This window comes from Notamacropus eugenii, chromosome 1 (genome assembly GCF_028372415.1).
Source record: "Notamacropus eugenii isolate mMacEug1 chromosome 1, mMacEug1.pri_v2, whole genome shotgun sequence".
Lineage (NCBI taxonomy): Eukaryota > Metazoa > Chordata > Mammalia > Diprotodontia > Macropodidae > Notamacropus > Notamacropus eugenii.
The window spans coordinates 222,708,860-222,725,724 of record NC_092872.1 but is presented as its reverse complement, the minus strand read 5'-3'; positions in this window follow the sequence as shown (position 1 = coordinate 222,725,724).

Below are 16,865 nucleotides of genomic sequence, written 5' to 3'. Positions count from 1 at the left end.
GATAATCGTATGATTTCTGTTGAGATTTGTTATTAATATGATCAATTATGCTGACAGTTTTTCTAATGTTGAACCAGCCCTGCATTTCTGGCATAATTTGATCTGGTCATTGTGTACTATCTTCATGATAAGTTACTATAATCTCTTTGCTAATATTTTATTCAAAATTTTTGCATCTATATTCATTAGGGAAGTTGATCTATAATTTTCTTTCTCTGTTTTGGCTCTTTCCAGTTTAGGTATCAGCAACATATTTATATTACAGAAAGAATTATGTAGTACTCCTTCTTTGCCTATTTTTACAAATAGTTTTGATAGTATTGAAATTATTTGTTCTTTAAATGTTTGGTAGCATTCACTTGTAAATTCATCTGGCCCTGGAGATTTTTTTCTTAGGGAATTCACTGAGGGCTTGTTCAATTTCTTTTTCTAAAATACGGTTCTTTAAGTATTTTATTTCCTCTTCTGTTAATCTGGGCAAGTGATATACTTGTAAATATTCGTCCATTTCAATAAAATTGTCAAATTTATGGTCATGCAATTAGGTAAAATACCTCCTAATTATTGTTTTAATTTCTTCTTCATTGACAGTGAATTCATCCTTTTCATTTTTGATACTGATAATTTGGTTTTCTTCTTTCTTTTGCTTAATCAAATTAAACAAAGGTTTGTCTATTTTACTATTTACTTCATAAAACCATCACTTAGTTTCATTTATTAAATTATTTATTAATTGTTTTATATTATTATTTAATTAATTAATTATTGAGAAATTATCATTGGTCAGTTCAGTGGTTTTTTAATTTCAATTTTATTAATCTCAGCTTTAATTTTCAGAACTTCTAGTTTGGTATTTAATTAGAGATTTTTAATTTCTTTATTTTTTAGTTTTTTTTTAGTTACATGCCTAATTCATTGGTCTCCTCTTTCTCTATTTTATTCATGTAAACATTTAGAGATATAAAACTTCCCCTAAGAAGTGCTTTTGCTGGGTCTCATAAATTTTGGTATGTTGTCTCATTACTGCAGTTCTCTTGGATGAAGTTATTCTTCTTGTGATTTGTTGTTTGACCCCTCATTCCTTAGGATTAGATTAATTTCTAATTAATCTTTAGTCTGTCTTTCCATAGCCCTTTATTACACGTAATTTTTATTGCATTGTGATCTGAAAAGGATGTATTTAATATTTCTGTCTTTCTGCATTTGATTGAGAGGTTTTTATGCCCCAATATATAGTCAATTTTTGTGTAGTTACCATGTAGCATGTAACATGTACCATGAGAAAAAGGTATATTCTTTTCTATCTCCATTCAGTTTTCTCCAGAGGTCTATCATATCTAACTTTTCTAAAATTCTATTCAACTCCTTAAGTTCTTTCTTGTTAATTTTGTGGTTAGAGTTATCTAGTTTTGAGAAAAAGAGATTGAGGTCCCCCACTAGTATAATTTTCCTATATATTTCTTCCTGCAATTCACTTAACTTCTTCAAGAATTATATGCTGCACCATTTTGGTGAATATATGTTTATTATTAATATGGCTTCATTACCTATAGCACCTGTTAGCGGGATGTAGTTTCCTTCCTTATCTCTTTTAATTAGATCCATTTTTTGCTATTAATTTGTGTGAAATCAGGATTGCTACCCTTACTTCTTTTTTTTTTTTGCTTCAGTTAAAGCATAATATATTTTACTCCAGTCTTTTACCTTTCCTCTGTATGTATCTTTCTGCTTCAAATGTGTTTCTCCTAAACAACATATTGTAGGATTATGGTTTTTAATCTATTCTGCTATCTGTTTCATTTTATGGAAGAGTTCACACATTCACATTTACAATTTGATTCCTGTATCTTTCTCCCCATCCTATTTTCCAACCTGTTTATGCTTTTCTCTCTACTTTTCCATTTCCTCCTCAAGTATTTTGCTTCTGATGACTAATCTGTCCTCCCTTCTATCTACCTCTCCCTTTTCTTTTCCTTTTCCTCTTCTACTTCCAAGTGAGTGTATATGTTATTCCCTCTCTGAGCCAAATCCAATGAGAGTAAGATTCAAGAAATTCTCTCCTCCCTCCTTTCTTTCCTACAATAATAGGTCTTTTTGCCTCTTCATGTAATATAATTTACCCTTTTCTTTTTCCTCCTTTCCTCTTTTCCCAGTACGATCCTTCTTTTTACCTCTTAATTAATTTTTTATCATTACATCAAAGTCAACTTTTATCCATATCCTCTGACTATGTATAATTCTTCTAAATATTGCAATAAAAATAGTTCTCAAGACTTACAAGTAGCATCTTTCCACGAAGAGATATAAACAGTTTACCCTTATTAAATAACATGTTTTTTTTTTCTTTTCTGTTTGCCTTTTTATGCCTCTCTTGAATCTTATATTTGAAGATCAAATTTTCTATTCAGCTCTGGTTTTTTCTTCAGGAAGGTTTGGAAGTCTCCTATTTCATTAAATGTCCACCTCCTCCCCTGAAAGATTATGCTCAATGTTGCTAAGTAGTTGTTCCTTCATGGTAATCCAAGTTCCTCTGCCTTCCAGAATATCATATTCCAAGCCCTTCAATCCTTTAATGTAAAAGCTGCTAGGTCTTGAGTAATCCTAACTGTTGCTCCATGATACTTAAACCTTTCTGGTTCCTTGCAGTACTTTCACCTTGATCTGATAATTCTAGAATTTTACCACAATATTCCTTGAAGTTTTCATTTTGGGACATTTTCTGACCCTCTGGTTCTAGTTCTATTAGGGCATTTTTTTCTTGAGAACTTCTTAACGGATGATATCCAGACTCTTTTTTGTATCAAGCCTTTCAGGTAATAATTCATAAATTTTCTCCCTTCCATCTATTTTCCAGGTCATGTTTTTTATGAAGTATTTTATATTTTCTTCTATGTTTTTTATTCTTTTGATTTTGTTTACTTATTCTTGATGTCTGATAGACTCATTAACTTCCACTTGCCCAATTCTAATTTTTAACAACTTGTTTTCTTCAATTAGCTTTTGTACCTCCTTTTCCATTTTGTCAATCATATTTTTAAGGAGTTGTTTTCTACAGTCAATTTTTGTCTCTCTTTTTCCAAGCTGTTGACTTGCTCTTGTACACTTCTCAATTCTTTTTCCCAAATTTCTCTTCTACTTCTTTTATTTGACTTTTAAAACTCTTCTTGAGCTCTTCTAAGAAGGCTTTTTGGGCTTGGAACCAATTCATATTTCCCTTTGAGGTTTCAGATACAATATATTAACAATGTTATCCTCTTCTGACTCTGTCTTAAGTTTCTTGTGCTGGAAGCCAGGGATCTGATCACTGACTTTATGTGCTGGGGCCGCAAGTGCTGGCAGCTGGTGGTTCTAGGAGTCTAGTAGCTTTCCTCTTTCTGAACTGGGGTCTTAGTGGTGGTATCTGGAATGTGCTGAGGCCAAGTTGGGTTTTTCTGCATTTCTCCAGGTTTAGGTTTGACCACTGGAGGACAACTGGTCTCCTGGGCCTTGCTGAGGCAGGGCCCTACTTAAGGAGGCCTACCTGCTCTGAGCTGTGTTGAAGCATATGAAATACCAGTTGCTGAAGGACAGCTACCTGCTCAGCACTGGACTGAAGAACCTGGTCCACTGCTGGAGAATTCCTGTCAGAGCAGGACTGCAGCAGAACACAAAGGGGGTCTGGTCACTAGAAGGCACTTACCCACCCAGGGCTGCACTGAATCATGTGGAGGTCTGCTGCTGTGAGACACATGTTGATCCAGAGCTGCACTGGCACACATGGTGGTTCTCTGAGCTAGAGTCTTCAGGTTTCCCTGGCCATGCTAAGGCATGTGGTGGGTCCTGGTGTTGATGCTTAACTGTTAACCACCCTGGGTTCAGGATCTCCTGCTGGTTTGCTAAGGTGGGGCTTGCTTCTGGCTTGAAGGGATACTTTCTGTCCTGAAATGTGCTCTCCCTTTACCTAAGTGAAATGGACCCCTTCTGTCAATCCTCCAAATTTCCCAGGCTAAGAAGCTACTCCACTCCATATTTCTACTGGCTCTTCTGTTCCAGGACTTTTCCTGTGGCCCCATTTTCTGTTTTTTGAAGAGGTCAAAAAGGGTGAGTGACAGTGACTTACTGTTTACTCCACCATCTTTGCTTCCAGAAACTGAATAAACATTAATGCTACAAAATTAATAGAGGAAGCAGTCAAATAGGAAAAAATCATTGTATCAAAGTTTTCAAATAAGGATTTGTTAAGTAAGATATATGTATAAACAACTAACAGATACATATGTAAATATGCATTGTATGTGAGACTATATATGTATACATGTATGTATTGTGTGTGTCTATGCATACATATATTTGTAAAAAGACAAAAAGACATCATCAATGGATATGTGGTCAAAGGATATAAATAAAAAACTGTCAAAACAATTGTTAATTATAAAAAACTATATGAAAGAACAATCCAGATGACTAACAATAAGAGGAAAATAAATCAAAATACTCCTGAAGGGAATGGTCAATATTGGAGGGAATATTAGAAGACAGGCACCTTATGCATTGTTGGTGGAGCTCTGATTCCATTTTTGGAAAGGAATTTGGAATTATACAAATAAAGTCATTAAAATTTCCAGGCTCTTTGACCCAAATATTCCCCAACTAGCTTATACTACAATGAGGCAATTTTTTAAGAATTCACAGCAACACTATTTGTGATAGCTAAGAATTGGGAACAAAGTAGATGTGCATTGATTGAGAAATGACTAAATAAAATGTGGTAACAGAATTTAACAGGATATTACTATGCCATAAAAAATAACAAATATGATGAGTTTAAATAATCATAGAAAGGCTCGCATGAACCAATGCCAAGTCAATTAATCAGAGCCACGAAAACAATATTCATAATAACTATAACAATGTAAATGGAAAGAACAACAAGTACAAAACAATTAAAAGTGAATGCTGCAAAATTACAGAGAACAAGTATGGCCCCAACAAAGATATATGAGAAGACATATCTATCCTAATTCTTTGTCTAGGGAGGAAGTGCAGAATGGTGGAACATTTCACTTGTTTTCTAATGGTGTGTGTGTGTGTGTGTGTGTGTGTGTGTGTGTGTGTGTGTGCATGGATTGCTTTTGCTAATTTTCTTTTTTTTTTCTTTTGTTTTATTTTAGTTTAAAAAGATTATTTTTTTCTATGGGATGGCATTCTGGGACCTGTAAGAGGGAGGCATACTAGCAGAAAATCTGGTGATTTAAAAACAAAATATATCCATAAAAATGTATTTTAAAAAATAAATAAAATAGGGAATTTTTAGTTTGGAGAAAAGAAGACAATTAATGGTGGGCGTGGTAGGATAAATATCTTCAAGGATTCAAAAGTTTGTGGTGTTGAAGAGGCATGCTTTTCTGTGTGACTACAAAACAGAACTATATGTGGAGTCAATAGAAACTGTAGAGAAACAGATTTCAGTTTGGGTAGGGGGGGATTCCTAAAAATTATAGTTCTACAACATTAGAATTGGCTGTTTAATGAAATAGGGGGTTCTCTCTCACCAGATACAAAACCAACCTGACCCCACGTTCAAAGGTTTATATTAGGTACCCTCTGGGGCTCCTTCCAATTCTGACATTCATGATTCTTTGATTCAATTTCTGAGATATATTCATGCTACTCAACAAACTATTATATTGACTGCCTCATGACAAATGTAATAGACAACCCTATTCACTTGAGAAACCAAAATAATCTTAGGACAGGCTCTGGGGCTTGCTAAATCATGCCAAAATCTATTATTCAGCATCAATGTTTTTAATAATCTGTAAAAATTTTATCTTAAATGATTAATCAGGAGATAGAAACTTTGTCACTTTATGGCATCTTAAATTAGGCCTTTAAAATATCCCTGATTTTATTCGCCATCTGCGATGAAATTTTCCCAAAATTCTGATCTGAACTAATGATTCCATGAAGGAAAAGTCCCCAAAAATGGTCCATTGGATTCAATGTCTTCTTATACTATCTTCTCATAGGAAGCTGGAAGCAGCAGATGATTTGAAGAACAGTTGTATAAATGAAATTTAAAAAAACATATTATTTGTTCCCAGAAGTAAGAACTAGGAGAATGGGCAGATATTACAGAGAGATAGATAGATTCAGGCTCATTGTAAAGATAAAAATCCCTGTGTATGAGTGCTATTTTAAAATGATTTGAATGGCTTCGGTAGGTAACGAGTTTCCTATTAATGGAGATCTTCAAATAAAGGCGATGACAAGTTGTCAGATTTATTTTTAAAGGAAAATTGTTTTTGTGTATGGATTAGACTAGGAGACCTCTGAGATTCCTTCTAACTCTGATATTCTGTGATTCTGTGGCATGAGAGGCATTATGGATGCTGCAGCAGATGGACCTAGACCTGGACCCAGAGTGAGGAAGAGCCAAGTTTGAATACTGCTGCAGACATTTAATAGCTGTGTGATCCTGGGCAAGTCACCTGATGGCTCCCAAACTGTTTTGTTATCTTGAAAATGAAAATAATTATAGCACCTATCACCCAGAGTTGTTGTGAAGATCAAATTTAGATAGATAGACACATCTAGTATATGTATACTGCACATATATATCACATATATGTATATATATATATACATGTGTGTCTTTTGAAACAATGAGTCATATGTCACCTAAGACCCTAAAATTGTGTCACAAAAAGATACGTCATAAACACACCAATGAGTCCTTTATGAAATTGGACACAAATGAAAATGGAGAACTAATTGATCTAAATAATATGTTAGATGAATGCCTAAGTCAGAATTTGAATTGAAAACAAGACTCAAAGATAATTCAAGATAAAGAAAAGAGGAATAATGAGGATCTTTTTGTGATTCTCCCATGTGAAGCTATATTCAATACAATTGTATTTTAAAATGATAACAATAATGATGGTTGGGAATACATGGTTTTTCCATCATACACTTTCCAAAAGTATTCCATCCTCTCCTTTTGTTCCCAAGCACTTGGGGGAAGGATGCCATGACCAGCCAATCATTAATTCTGTCCATTAGTTGTCAAGTTAAGGTGTATTATGAACTCAAAACTATTTGACTTTGTTACTCACCCACCACTTCTTTCTGAGTCTGTCCCCTACACGGTGGTATTCTCTTTACAGCCATCTCTGATCCTAAGTGTCCTAGACTCTTCTGTTAAATCTAATCAAATTTTGTTCTTAGGAAAGAAGTTATAAATTCAAATCATATTTCAATTATTTTAACAATCTGTAATTTCTCCTGTTTTTCTAAGGTACTTTCTCTACCAATGTGGATTTCAGTGCTATATAATTTAGCTGGTATCTGAGTGTTGCTGTGGTCAAAAAGATTTAATAAAGTTCAGCCAACTTTGTGGGGAAACTATAAATTTAGAGTTATTCTTGGACATACATTACTGAGCCCATACTCAAATCTATAAATCAATCAATCTGACAAGCAATAATTCATTCAAGTTTGGTCATATCAGAGTTCATGTGCTAGTGGAATATCCCTCAAGAATACATGGTCATCTTCACAACCCAAGGAAGCATTGGAGTAAGATTTTATATACTCCAGTCACATTAAAGGATAAATGACAGATGTCTTAATGTGCTACCTCTCCCAGCATTTTCAGTCTTTTAGTATGGAACCACCTCTAGTTGTGGAATTGTGGAGGAATAATGCTTCACATGGTAGAATCACAAGGAAATCTTTCCTATTTCTCTTTTTCCCTATTCTGTACTCAGAGAAGATTCTCCATTAGTAATTCATCAGACTCATTATTTAGATCAATTATTTCTCTATTCTTCACATCATAATACTTGAGTATCATAATATCTGAGAGGTGGAAAGGAATTTTGAAATCACTTAGCCCAATCCCTTAACATTGCAAAAATCTTGTCCATATTAAGCCCTGATAGTTATGCAGCCTCTGCTTAAATATATTCAGTGACAAGAACTTAAGATGTTCTGAGTCAGTCCATTTAATTTTAGGAAAACTTTAATTCTTAATACAATCTTCTATATGTTTAGCCAAAATTTATTATCTCTAAATTTAGCCCACTATTACAAGTTTTGCCTTCTAAGCTACCATAGAGTAAGATTAATTGCTATTCCACTTGAAAGTTCTGAAAAAAAATCTGGACCATAACTATGCTTAAGGCTCCCCAAGACTAAATGGTCTCATTTCTTTCCACCATTTTGAATAGAGCAGAATTTCCAGGTTCTGTACTATTCTGGCGGCTGTTCTGTGTCCCCAACATAGTTTTGCTATATGTATCTTGAATGGCCTAAAACTGAACATGATAATATAGATGTGATCAGACCAGTACAAAATCCAATGGAATTCTTACCTCTCTTGACTGGACACTATTCTTTCATTAACATAGCTTAAGATTGCATTAGTAAACAAGGGTAAATATTTTGGGAAAAGAACTTTCATAGTGACCCAGAAACAACAATGTTCTGCCAACTTGTAAATCTGGCCCTTTCTTAAAGAGGCCTTTCTCTTACTAATAGAATCTAACTATTCTGGCATTTGATTGTCTTCCCTAACCCTGGAGATGTTCAATAATAATAGGTGAGTAGCATCCAATGAATGCTTTGGGTGACTATTCTTCCATCCCCTTACATATTTGTGAAGATTCAAATCACTGCACCGTCACTTCATATAACCCAAGGGCCACATCAGATACCTACTTTGGCAATAACCACACTAATTTCTCCCTGCTCGCTAGTTCTTTTTCCAGTACATAAGTCACTCTGAAAAGGCTGAGCTTTCCAACACTAGCAAATGGGTTTAAATAGAGGGAGGGAAAGCAATTTTCATCCTGCAACTATGAGAACAGAAATGTTTGGATTGTCTCATTTTTCCCCCTCTGTTCCCTTAAAAATTAGAATTTTAAACAACATTGTCAAACTTCACTGCTAATGTTACCTGCTTTTATGACTCAGACAGTTACTTTGTCAGTCACTGTGCACTCATAAATGAAAAACAAAATAGCTTAATTTGGGAGCTATTTTTTAACTTCCATCCATCCCTACAAAGGCATTTATTGGCTTGAGAATTAAATGAACTGACAGTTTGGCAAAATTACCTTCAATTTGCCATGCAGGCTGAAATTCACGGTGGTCAGGACACTACGGTGTGTTTAGTGAACTATACAGAAGAACTTGCCTCTTTCAGAGAACCACAGAAGCACAAAAGCTCAATGTGGGAAAGCATGATGGTACATCTCTTCAAATCTATATCTGAGTAATAATAATAATAGATAGCACTAATATAGTATATAAAGGTTTATAGAATTATCTACATATGTAATCTTTGGTCTTCACAACAACCCTGTGAAGTAGATGCTATTTCCCCCACCTAATAGATAAGGAAATTGAGGTTGAGAAGTTGAAGTGAGTTTCTCAGAAATACGTAGCTACTTAGCCTCTGAGGAAGGATTTGAACCCCAGTCTTTCTAACTCCCAGTCCAATTCTCAATCTACTGTGGCACCTAGATGCGCTCTGTAACATTCCCAATAAGTGGTCATCCAGCTTTTGATCAAAGAGCTCCAGTTTGAGGAGGGAGGAAGAGACCCACAACTTCCTGAGGCAACCCATTGCCCTTTGCAAAACTATTATTATTGGGAAGTTTTTACTTACATGAAATCAAAATTTATCTTTTTGAAACTTCTACCTACTTATCCTAGCTCTGCCCTCTGGGGCCAAGCAAAATGTATCTCATCTCATTTCCACATTACAATCCTTCCAATAGTTAATGACACATTTCATGCCCTACCTCTTTAACATGTTCACAAAGTTCCAGATCAGCAGCTAATCAGAGGGTTCCAAAAGGGCTGTCAGTTAATGCATAGTTGGAAGCCAGTCTCCCAAAGTTTCTACATGGTCCAGTGACCTAGAGGAAATTTAGTCAGCTCCTTCTTCCTCATTTCTTTGCATAGCAATTGTATTGTAAACTCCTTAAACATGAGGAGAGAGGATTAAGCTACATAGAATCCCTCCCTCATGGTACTAAATAGGGATGGACATGAAATTGTGAAAACCAAATGAGATAACATGTTTACTTAATAGATATTCCACAAAACAGTTGTGTCATTATTATCATTGTTATTCCAATACCTTAGCACAGAACCTGCATGTAGCAAGTACTTAATAAATATTTGTTAAAATAAACTATTGATTTCTGACATGAGCCTCAGTCACATTGGTCCAAACTTTTACCAACTCAGAATGTTATAAAGATGGACCTTCCTATAGATTCCAATTTAGTCAAAACAAATATGAGGAATAATGAGGATCATAAAGGTCAGACAGATAGCTAGAGGCAAAGTCTGAACAAGCATACACCAAAAATAACAAGCATTTCTACATACAAAGTAGAATATAAAAAGAAGACTGAATATGAAATTGTGGATGTCTTTCCCATATCATCTTTGGGTTTTTTAAGTATAAAATAAACTCAACATAGTATTGTCAAAATTGTCCCACTTTTCTGGACTTCTTTTTGAAATTTCTTCTGTTCTCCTCTGTGCACTTTTAATGATATTTCAATAGCCCTCCTCTTTTTTTCTTTTCATACTCTTTTTTTTTTGGAAGGCATAACCACTACTAACCTAAACCTGCACAATTTAAAAACAGAAGAAAAAACTCTTGTAATAATACATATGGCTAATCAAAATAAATCCACACCAAGTCCAAGTCCAAAAATGTATATGTCTTTTCCCATTCCATGAATCAAATAATTCTCTTTCAGGAGGCTGGTAGCATAAGTTCTTCAAAGGTCCTCTGGAGACTTGGTTGTTTATGGCTTTGAACAGATTTTGTAAATCATTTGAAATTGTTTCTTTTTGCAAATTTCTTCATTTTAAAAGTTGTTATTTTTATTAGCACTTGACTCTGCATCAGTTCATACTTCTCAGGATTCTCTGAAGTCATCTCTTTCATAATTTGTTATGACACAATAATATTCCATCAGCAAAATGTGTTCAACTATCCCCCACCTTAGAGGAATTCAATTAGTTTACAGATCTTTTCTTTTTCTCTTTTAGTCTATCTTAAAAATCAAGTTCTTCAGTTGGAATTTCAAAGTTCCTATTCAAATCTAGTCTTTTCATTCAGAATTATTGCTGGGTATCTATTCATTAAATGTCCATTGTTTCTTCTATAGAACTATATTCAGTTTTACAGGTTATCCTTGGTTATAAGCCCTTTTCTTTTGCCTTTTGGAAGTTTGTATTCCAAGATCTCTCATTTATAGCAGATGTGGTTAATTGTTTTATAATTCTGGCTGTGGTGCCTTGGGTATTTTTTTAACACTTAATAGTATTTTATTTTTTTCCAGTTACATTTAAAGATAATTTTCAACATTTATTTTTGTAAGATTGTGAGTTCCAAATTTTTCTCCCTACTTCCTTTCCCTCGCCTCTCCCCCTTTCCTAAGACAGCAAGAATCTCAAGTGGGTTAAACAAGTACAGTAATGTTAAAATTATTTCCACATTAGTCACATTGTGAAAGAAGAATCAGAACAAAAGGGAAAAATGATGAAGAAAAACACACACAAAAAATTAAAACAGTAGGTTTTAATTTGCTTTCATACTCCATGGTTCTTTCTCTGGATGTGGATAGCATTTTCCATCTTTTGGAATTTTCTTAGATCCTTGTATTGCTGAGAAGAGCTAAAGCTATCATAGTTGAGCATCACACAGTGTTGCTGATACTGTATACAGTGTTCTCCTGGTTCTGCTCACTTTACTAAGGATTGGTTCATGTAAGTCTTTCCAGGTTTTTTTTCTGAAATCTTCCTACTTATCATTTCTTATAGAATAATAGTATTCCATTACATTCATATACCGTATTTGTTCAACCATTTGCCAAATGATGGGCATCCCCTCAAATTCCAACTTTTTGCCACCAGAAAAAGAACTGCTATAAATATTTTGGTACAAATGGGTTCTTGCCCTTCTTATGATCTCTTAGGGATATAGACCTAATAGTGATATTGATGGATCAATAGATATGCATAGTTTTATAACCTTTTGGGTATAGTTCCAAACTGCTCTTGAGAATCAGTTCACAACTCCACCAACAATGTGTTACTGTCTCCATTTTCCCACTTCTCCAACATTTGTCATTTACTTTTCTGTCATATTAGTCAATCTTATAAGTGTGAAATGGTACCTTAGAGTTCTTTAAATTTGCATTTATCTAATCAATAATTATTTAGAGCATTTTTCATGTGACTATAGATAGCTTTAATTTCATCATCTGAAAACTGTCTGTATATCCTTTGACCATATATCAATTGGGGAATGACTTGAATTCTTATAAATTTGATTCAGTACTCTATATATTTTGGAAATGAGGCCTTTATCAGAAACACTATCTGTAAAACTTGTTTCCCAGGTTTCTACTTTCCTTTTAATCTTGGTACATTGGTTTTGTTTATTCAAAACCTTTTAATTTAATGTAAACAAAATTATCCATTTTGCATTTCATAAGGTTCTCTATCTCCTCTTTGGTCATAAATTCTTCCTTTCTCCGTAGATCTGACAAACTATTCCTTGCTCTCCTAATTTGCATATGGTATCATCCTTTATATCTAAATCATATACCCACTTTGACCTTATTTTGGTAAATGATGTGAGTTGTGGGTCTATGTCAGGTTTCTGCCCTAACATATTCCAGTTTTCCAAGTTTTTGTCAAATAGTGAGTTCTTAACCCAGAAGTTAGAATCTTTGAGTTTATCAAACAGTACATTACTATAGTCATTCACTACTGTGTCGTGTGTACCTAGCCTATCCCAATGATCCATTACACTATTTCTTAGTCAGTACAAAATATTTTTGATGATTACCACTTTATAGTATAGTTTTAGATTTGGTATAGCTAAGCCACCTGCCTTTGCATTTTTTCATTAATTCACTTGATTTTCTTGACATTTTGTTCTTCCAGATGAATTTTGCTATTATTTTTTCTAGACCATAAAATAATTTTGGCAATTTGGAATGGCCCTGAATAAGTAAACCAATTTATATTGAATTGTCATTTTTATTATATTGGCTCAGCCTACCCATGAGGAATTGATATTTTTCCAGTGGTTTAGATATGACTTTATTTGTGTGAAAAGTGTTTTGTAATTATGTTCATATAGTTTCTGGGTTTGTCTTAGCAGGTAGACTCCCAAGTATTTTAGGATGTCTACAATTACTTTAAATGGAATTTCTCTTTCTATCTCTTGCAGCTGAGCTTTGTTGGTAATATGTAGAAATGCTGATGATTTGTGTCCACTACAACTTTACTACAGTTGTTAATTGTTTCAAGTAATTTTTTTTTATTCTCTAGGATTCTTTAAGTATACCATCATATCATCTGCAAAGAGAGTTTTGTTTCCTCATTACCTATTCTAATTCCTTCCATTTCTTCTTTGCTTTTTGCTAAAGCTAACTTTTCTAGTATATCACTGACTAAAAGTGGTGATGATTGCTATACTTACATTACCACTGATTGTATTGGGAAGGCTACTAGCTTATCCCCATTACATATAATGTTTGCTGATGCTTTTAGATTGATAATACTTATCTTTTTAAGGAAAACTCCATTTATTCCTATGCTCTCTAGGTTTTTTTTAATAGAAATTGGTACTGTATTTTTTCAAAAGTTTTTTCAACATCTCTGGAGATAATCATATGATTTCCGTTAGATTGGTTATTAATATGGTCAGCTATGCTGATAGTTTTCCTAATATCAAATCAGCCCTACATTCTTTGTATAAATACATGGTTGTAATTTATTATCCCCATGATAAATTGCTGAAATTTCTTTATTAGTATGTCATTTAAAAATTTTGCATCACATTCATTATGGAAATTGGTCTATAATTTTCTTCCTTTGTTTTGGCTCTTCCTGGTTTAGGTATCAGCACTATATTTGTGTCATAAAAGAAATTTGGTAGGACTCTTTCTTTATCCATTTTTCCAAATAATTTATATAGCATTGGAATTAATTGTTATTTAAATGTTTTGTAGAATTCACTTGTAAATCTATCTAGACCCAGTAATTTTTTCTTGGGGAATTCATTAATGCATTGTTCAGTTTCTTTTCTCTAAAATGGGATTATTTAAGTATTTTATTTCCTCTTCTGTTAATCTGTAAGCTGGGTAATTTATATTTTTGTAAATATTCATCCATTTCACTGATTGTCAGATTTATTATCATACAGTTGGGCAAAATAGCTCCTAATTATTGTTTTAATTTTCTCTTCATTGGTGATGAATTCACCTTTTCATTTTGGTGTTTAAGTGGGGATTTATAATTTGTTCTTTTTCTAGCTTTTTTTAGTTGCATGCCTGATTCATTGATCTCTTCTTTTTCTATTTCATTCATGTAAGCATTTAGAGATATAAAATTTTTCCAAAGAACTTCTTTGGCTGTGTCCCATAAGTTTTGGCATGTTGTCTCATTATTATCATCCTCTTTAATGAAATTGGTGATTGTTTCTATGATTTGTTGTTTAACTCCTTCATTCTTTAGGATTAGATCATTTAGTTTTCAATTCGTTCTGAGCCTATCTTTCCATGGCCCTTTATTATACGTAATTTTTATTGCATCATGATCCGAAAAAGATGCATTTAATATTTCTGCCTTTCTGCATTTGGTTGAAAGGTTTTTGTGCCCTAATACTTGGTTAATGTTTGTGTAGGTGCCAGGTGCCACTCAAAAAGGGTATATTCCTTTCTATGCCCATTCACTTTTCTCCAGTGTTCTATCATACTTAAGATTTCTAAAATTCTCTTCACCTCCTTAACTTTCTTGCTTATTTTGTGGCTAGATTTATCAGAGGGGCAGGTTAAGGTCCTGTATTAGTATAATTTCCCTGTCTGTTTCTTCCTATAACTTACTTAAGGGCTCCTCCAACTCAAGTTCTCCTCCAAAAATTTGGATGCTATGCCACTTAGTGCATATGTGTTTAATATTGATGTTACTTCATTGTCTAAGGTACCATTAGCAGGGTATGTTTTCCTTTGTTATCTCTTTTAATTAGATATTTTTCTTTTGCTTTGTCTGAAATCAAGATTGCTACCACTCTTTTTTTAACTTCATCTGAAACATAATATATTATGCTCCAGCTTTTTGCCTTTCAATGAGTCTCTTGCAAACAACATATTGTAGTATTCTGGGTTTCAATCCACTATCTAATCTGTTTCTTTTTTATGTGAGAGTTTATCTTATTCACATTCACAGTTATGATTACTATGTATTTCCCTCCATTATATTTTTCCCCTGGTTTATCTTTTTCTCTCTCCTTTTACCTTGACCTTTCTCATCACTGTTTTGCTTCTGACCACCAAATCACTCAATCTGCCCTCCCTTCTATCATCCCCCATTTTCTTCCCCTTTCCCTCCCTCCTTCCCTATGGGCTAAGATAAATTTTTATCTCCAACTGAGTGTGTGCTATTCCTTCTGTGAGCCAAATTCAATGAGAATAAAATTCAAACAACGCCCACCCCTCCCTTCTTTCACTCTGCTGTAATAGGTCTTTTGCACTTCTTCATGTGTTTTAATTTACTCTATTCTACCTACTCCTTTTCTCTTCTCCCATTATAATCCTTTTTTCAACCCTTATTTTTATATCATCACATCAAAATATACCCATATTCTCTGTCTACATATACTCCTTCTAATTGACCTAATAGGAATCCAGTTCTCAAGACTTACAAGTATCATCTTCCAAGCTATTGATGTTAATAGTTAAATCTTATTGAATAACATTTTTTTCTTTCTTGTTTACCATTTCTTCTTCTCTTTAATCTTGTATTTGAAGATTGAATTTTCTCTTCAGCTCTCTTCTTTTCATCAAGATAGTTTGAAGTCCCCTATTTCATTGAATATCCATCTTTCCTCCTGAAATATTATGTTCAATTTGTCTGGGTAGTTAATTCTTGACTGTGATCCAACCTCCCTTGCCTTCCAGAATATCATATTTCTAGCCTTCTGAACCATTCATGTAGAAGTTTCTTGTCCTGCACAATCCTAACTGTGGCTCCATGCTATTAATTGTTTCTTTCTGACTGCTTGCAGTATTTTCTCCTTGACCTGATAATTCTGGAATTTGGTTTCAATATTCCTTAGAGTTTTCATTTTGAGATCTTTTTCAGGAGGTCATCAGTGGATCCTTCCAATAACTATTTTGCCCTCTGTTTCTAGGACCTCAGGGCAATTTTCTTTGGTAATTCCTTGAGAGATGCTGTCCAGGCCCTTTTATTTTACATGGCCTTTAGGTAGCCCAATAATTCTTAAATTATCTCCCTTGGATCTATTTTTCAGGTCATTTGTTCCAATGAGGTATTCTGTATTTTCTTCTATTTTTTCATTCTTTTTATTTTGTTTGACTGTGTCTTGACGTCTTGTAGAGTCACTAACTTTCACTTGCCCAATTTTCATTTTTAAGGAATTATATTCTTCAGTTAGCTTTTGTACATTCTTTTCCATTTGGCCAATTATATTTTAAATAAGTTTTTTTCTTCAGTGGATTTTCCCCATTTAGCCAATTCTGTCTTTTATGGAGTTGGTATTTTTTAGTCAAGTTTTGTGCTTCATTTTCCAAGCTGTGGACTCTTTTCATAATTTTCCCATATATCTCTCATTTCTTTTCCCAATTTGTCTTCTACTCCTCTTACTTGATTTTTAATATCCTTTTTGAGATCTTCCAAGAAGACTTTCTGAGCTTGAGAGCAATTCATATTCCCCTTTGAGGCTTCACGTGTAGCCCTTTTGACACTGTTGTCCTCTTCTGAATTTCTGTTTTGATCTTCCCAGTTACCATAGTAGCTTTCTGTGGTTAGGGTTCTTT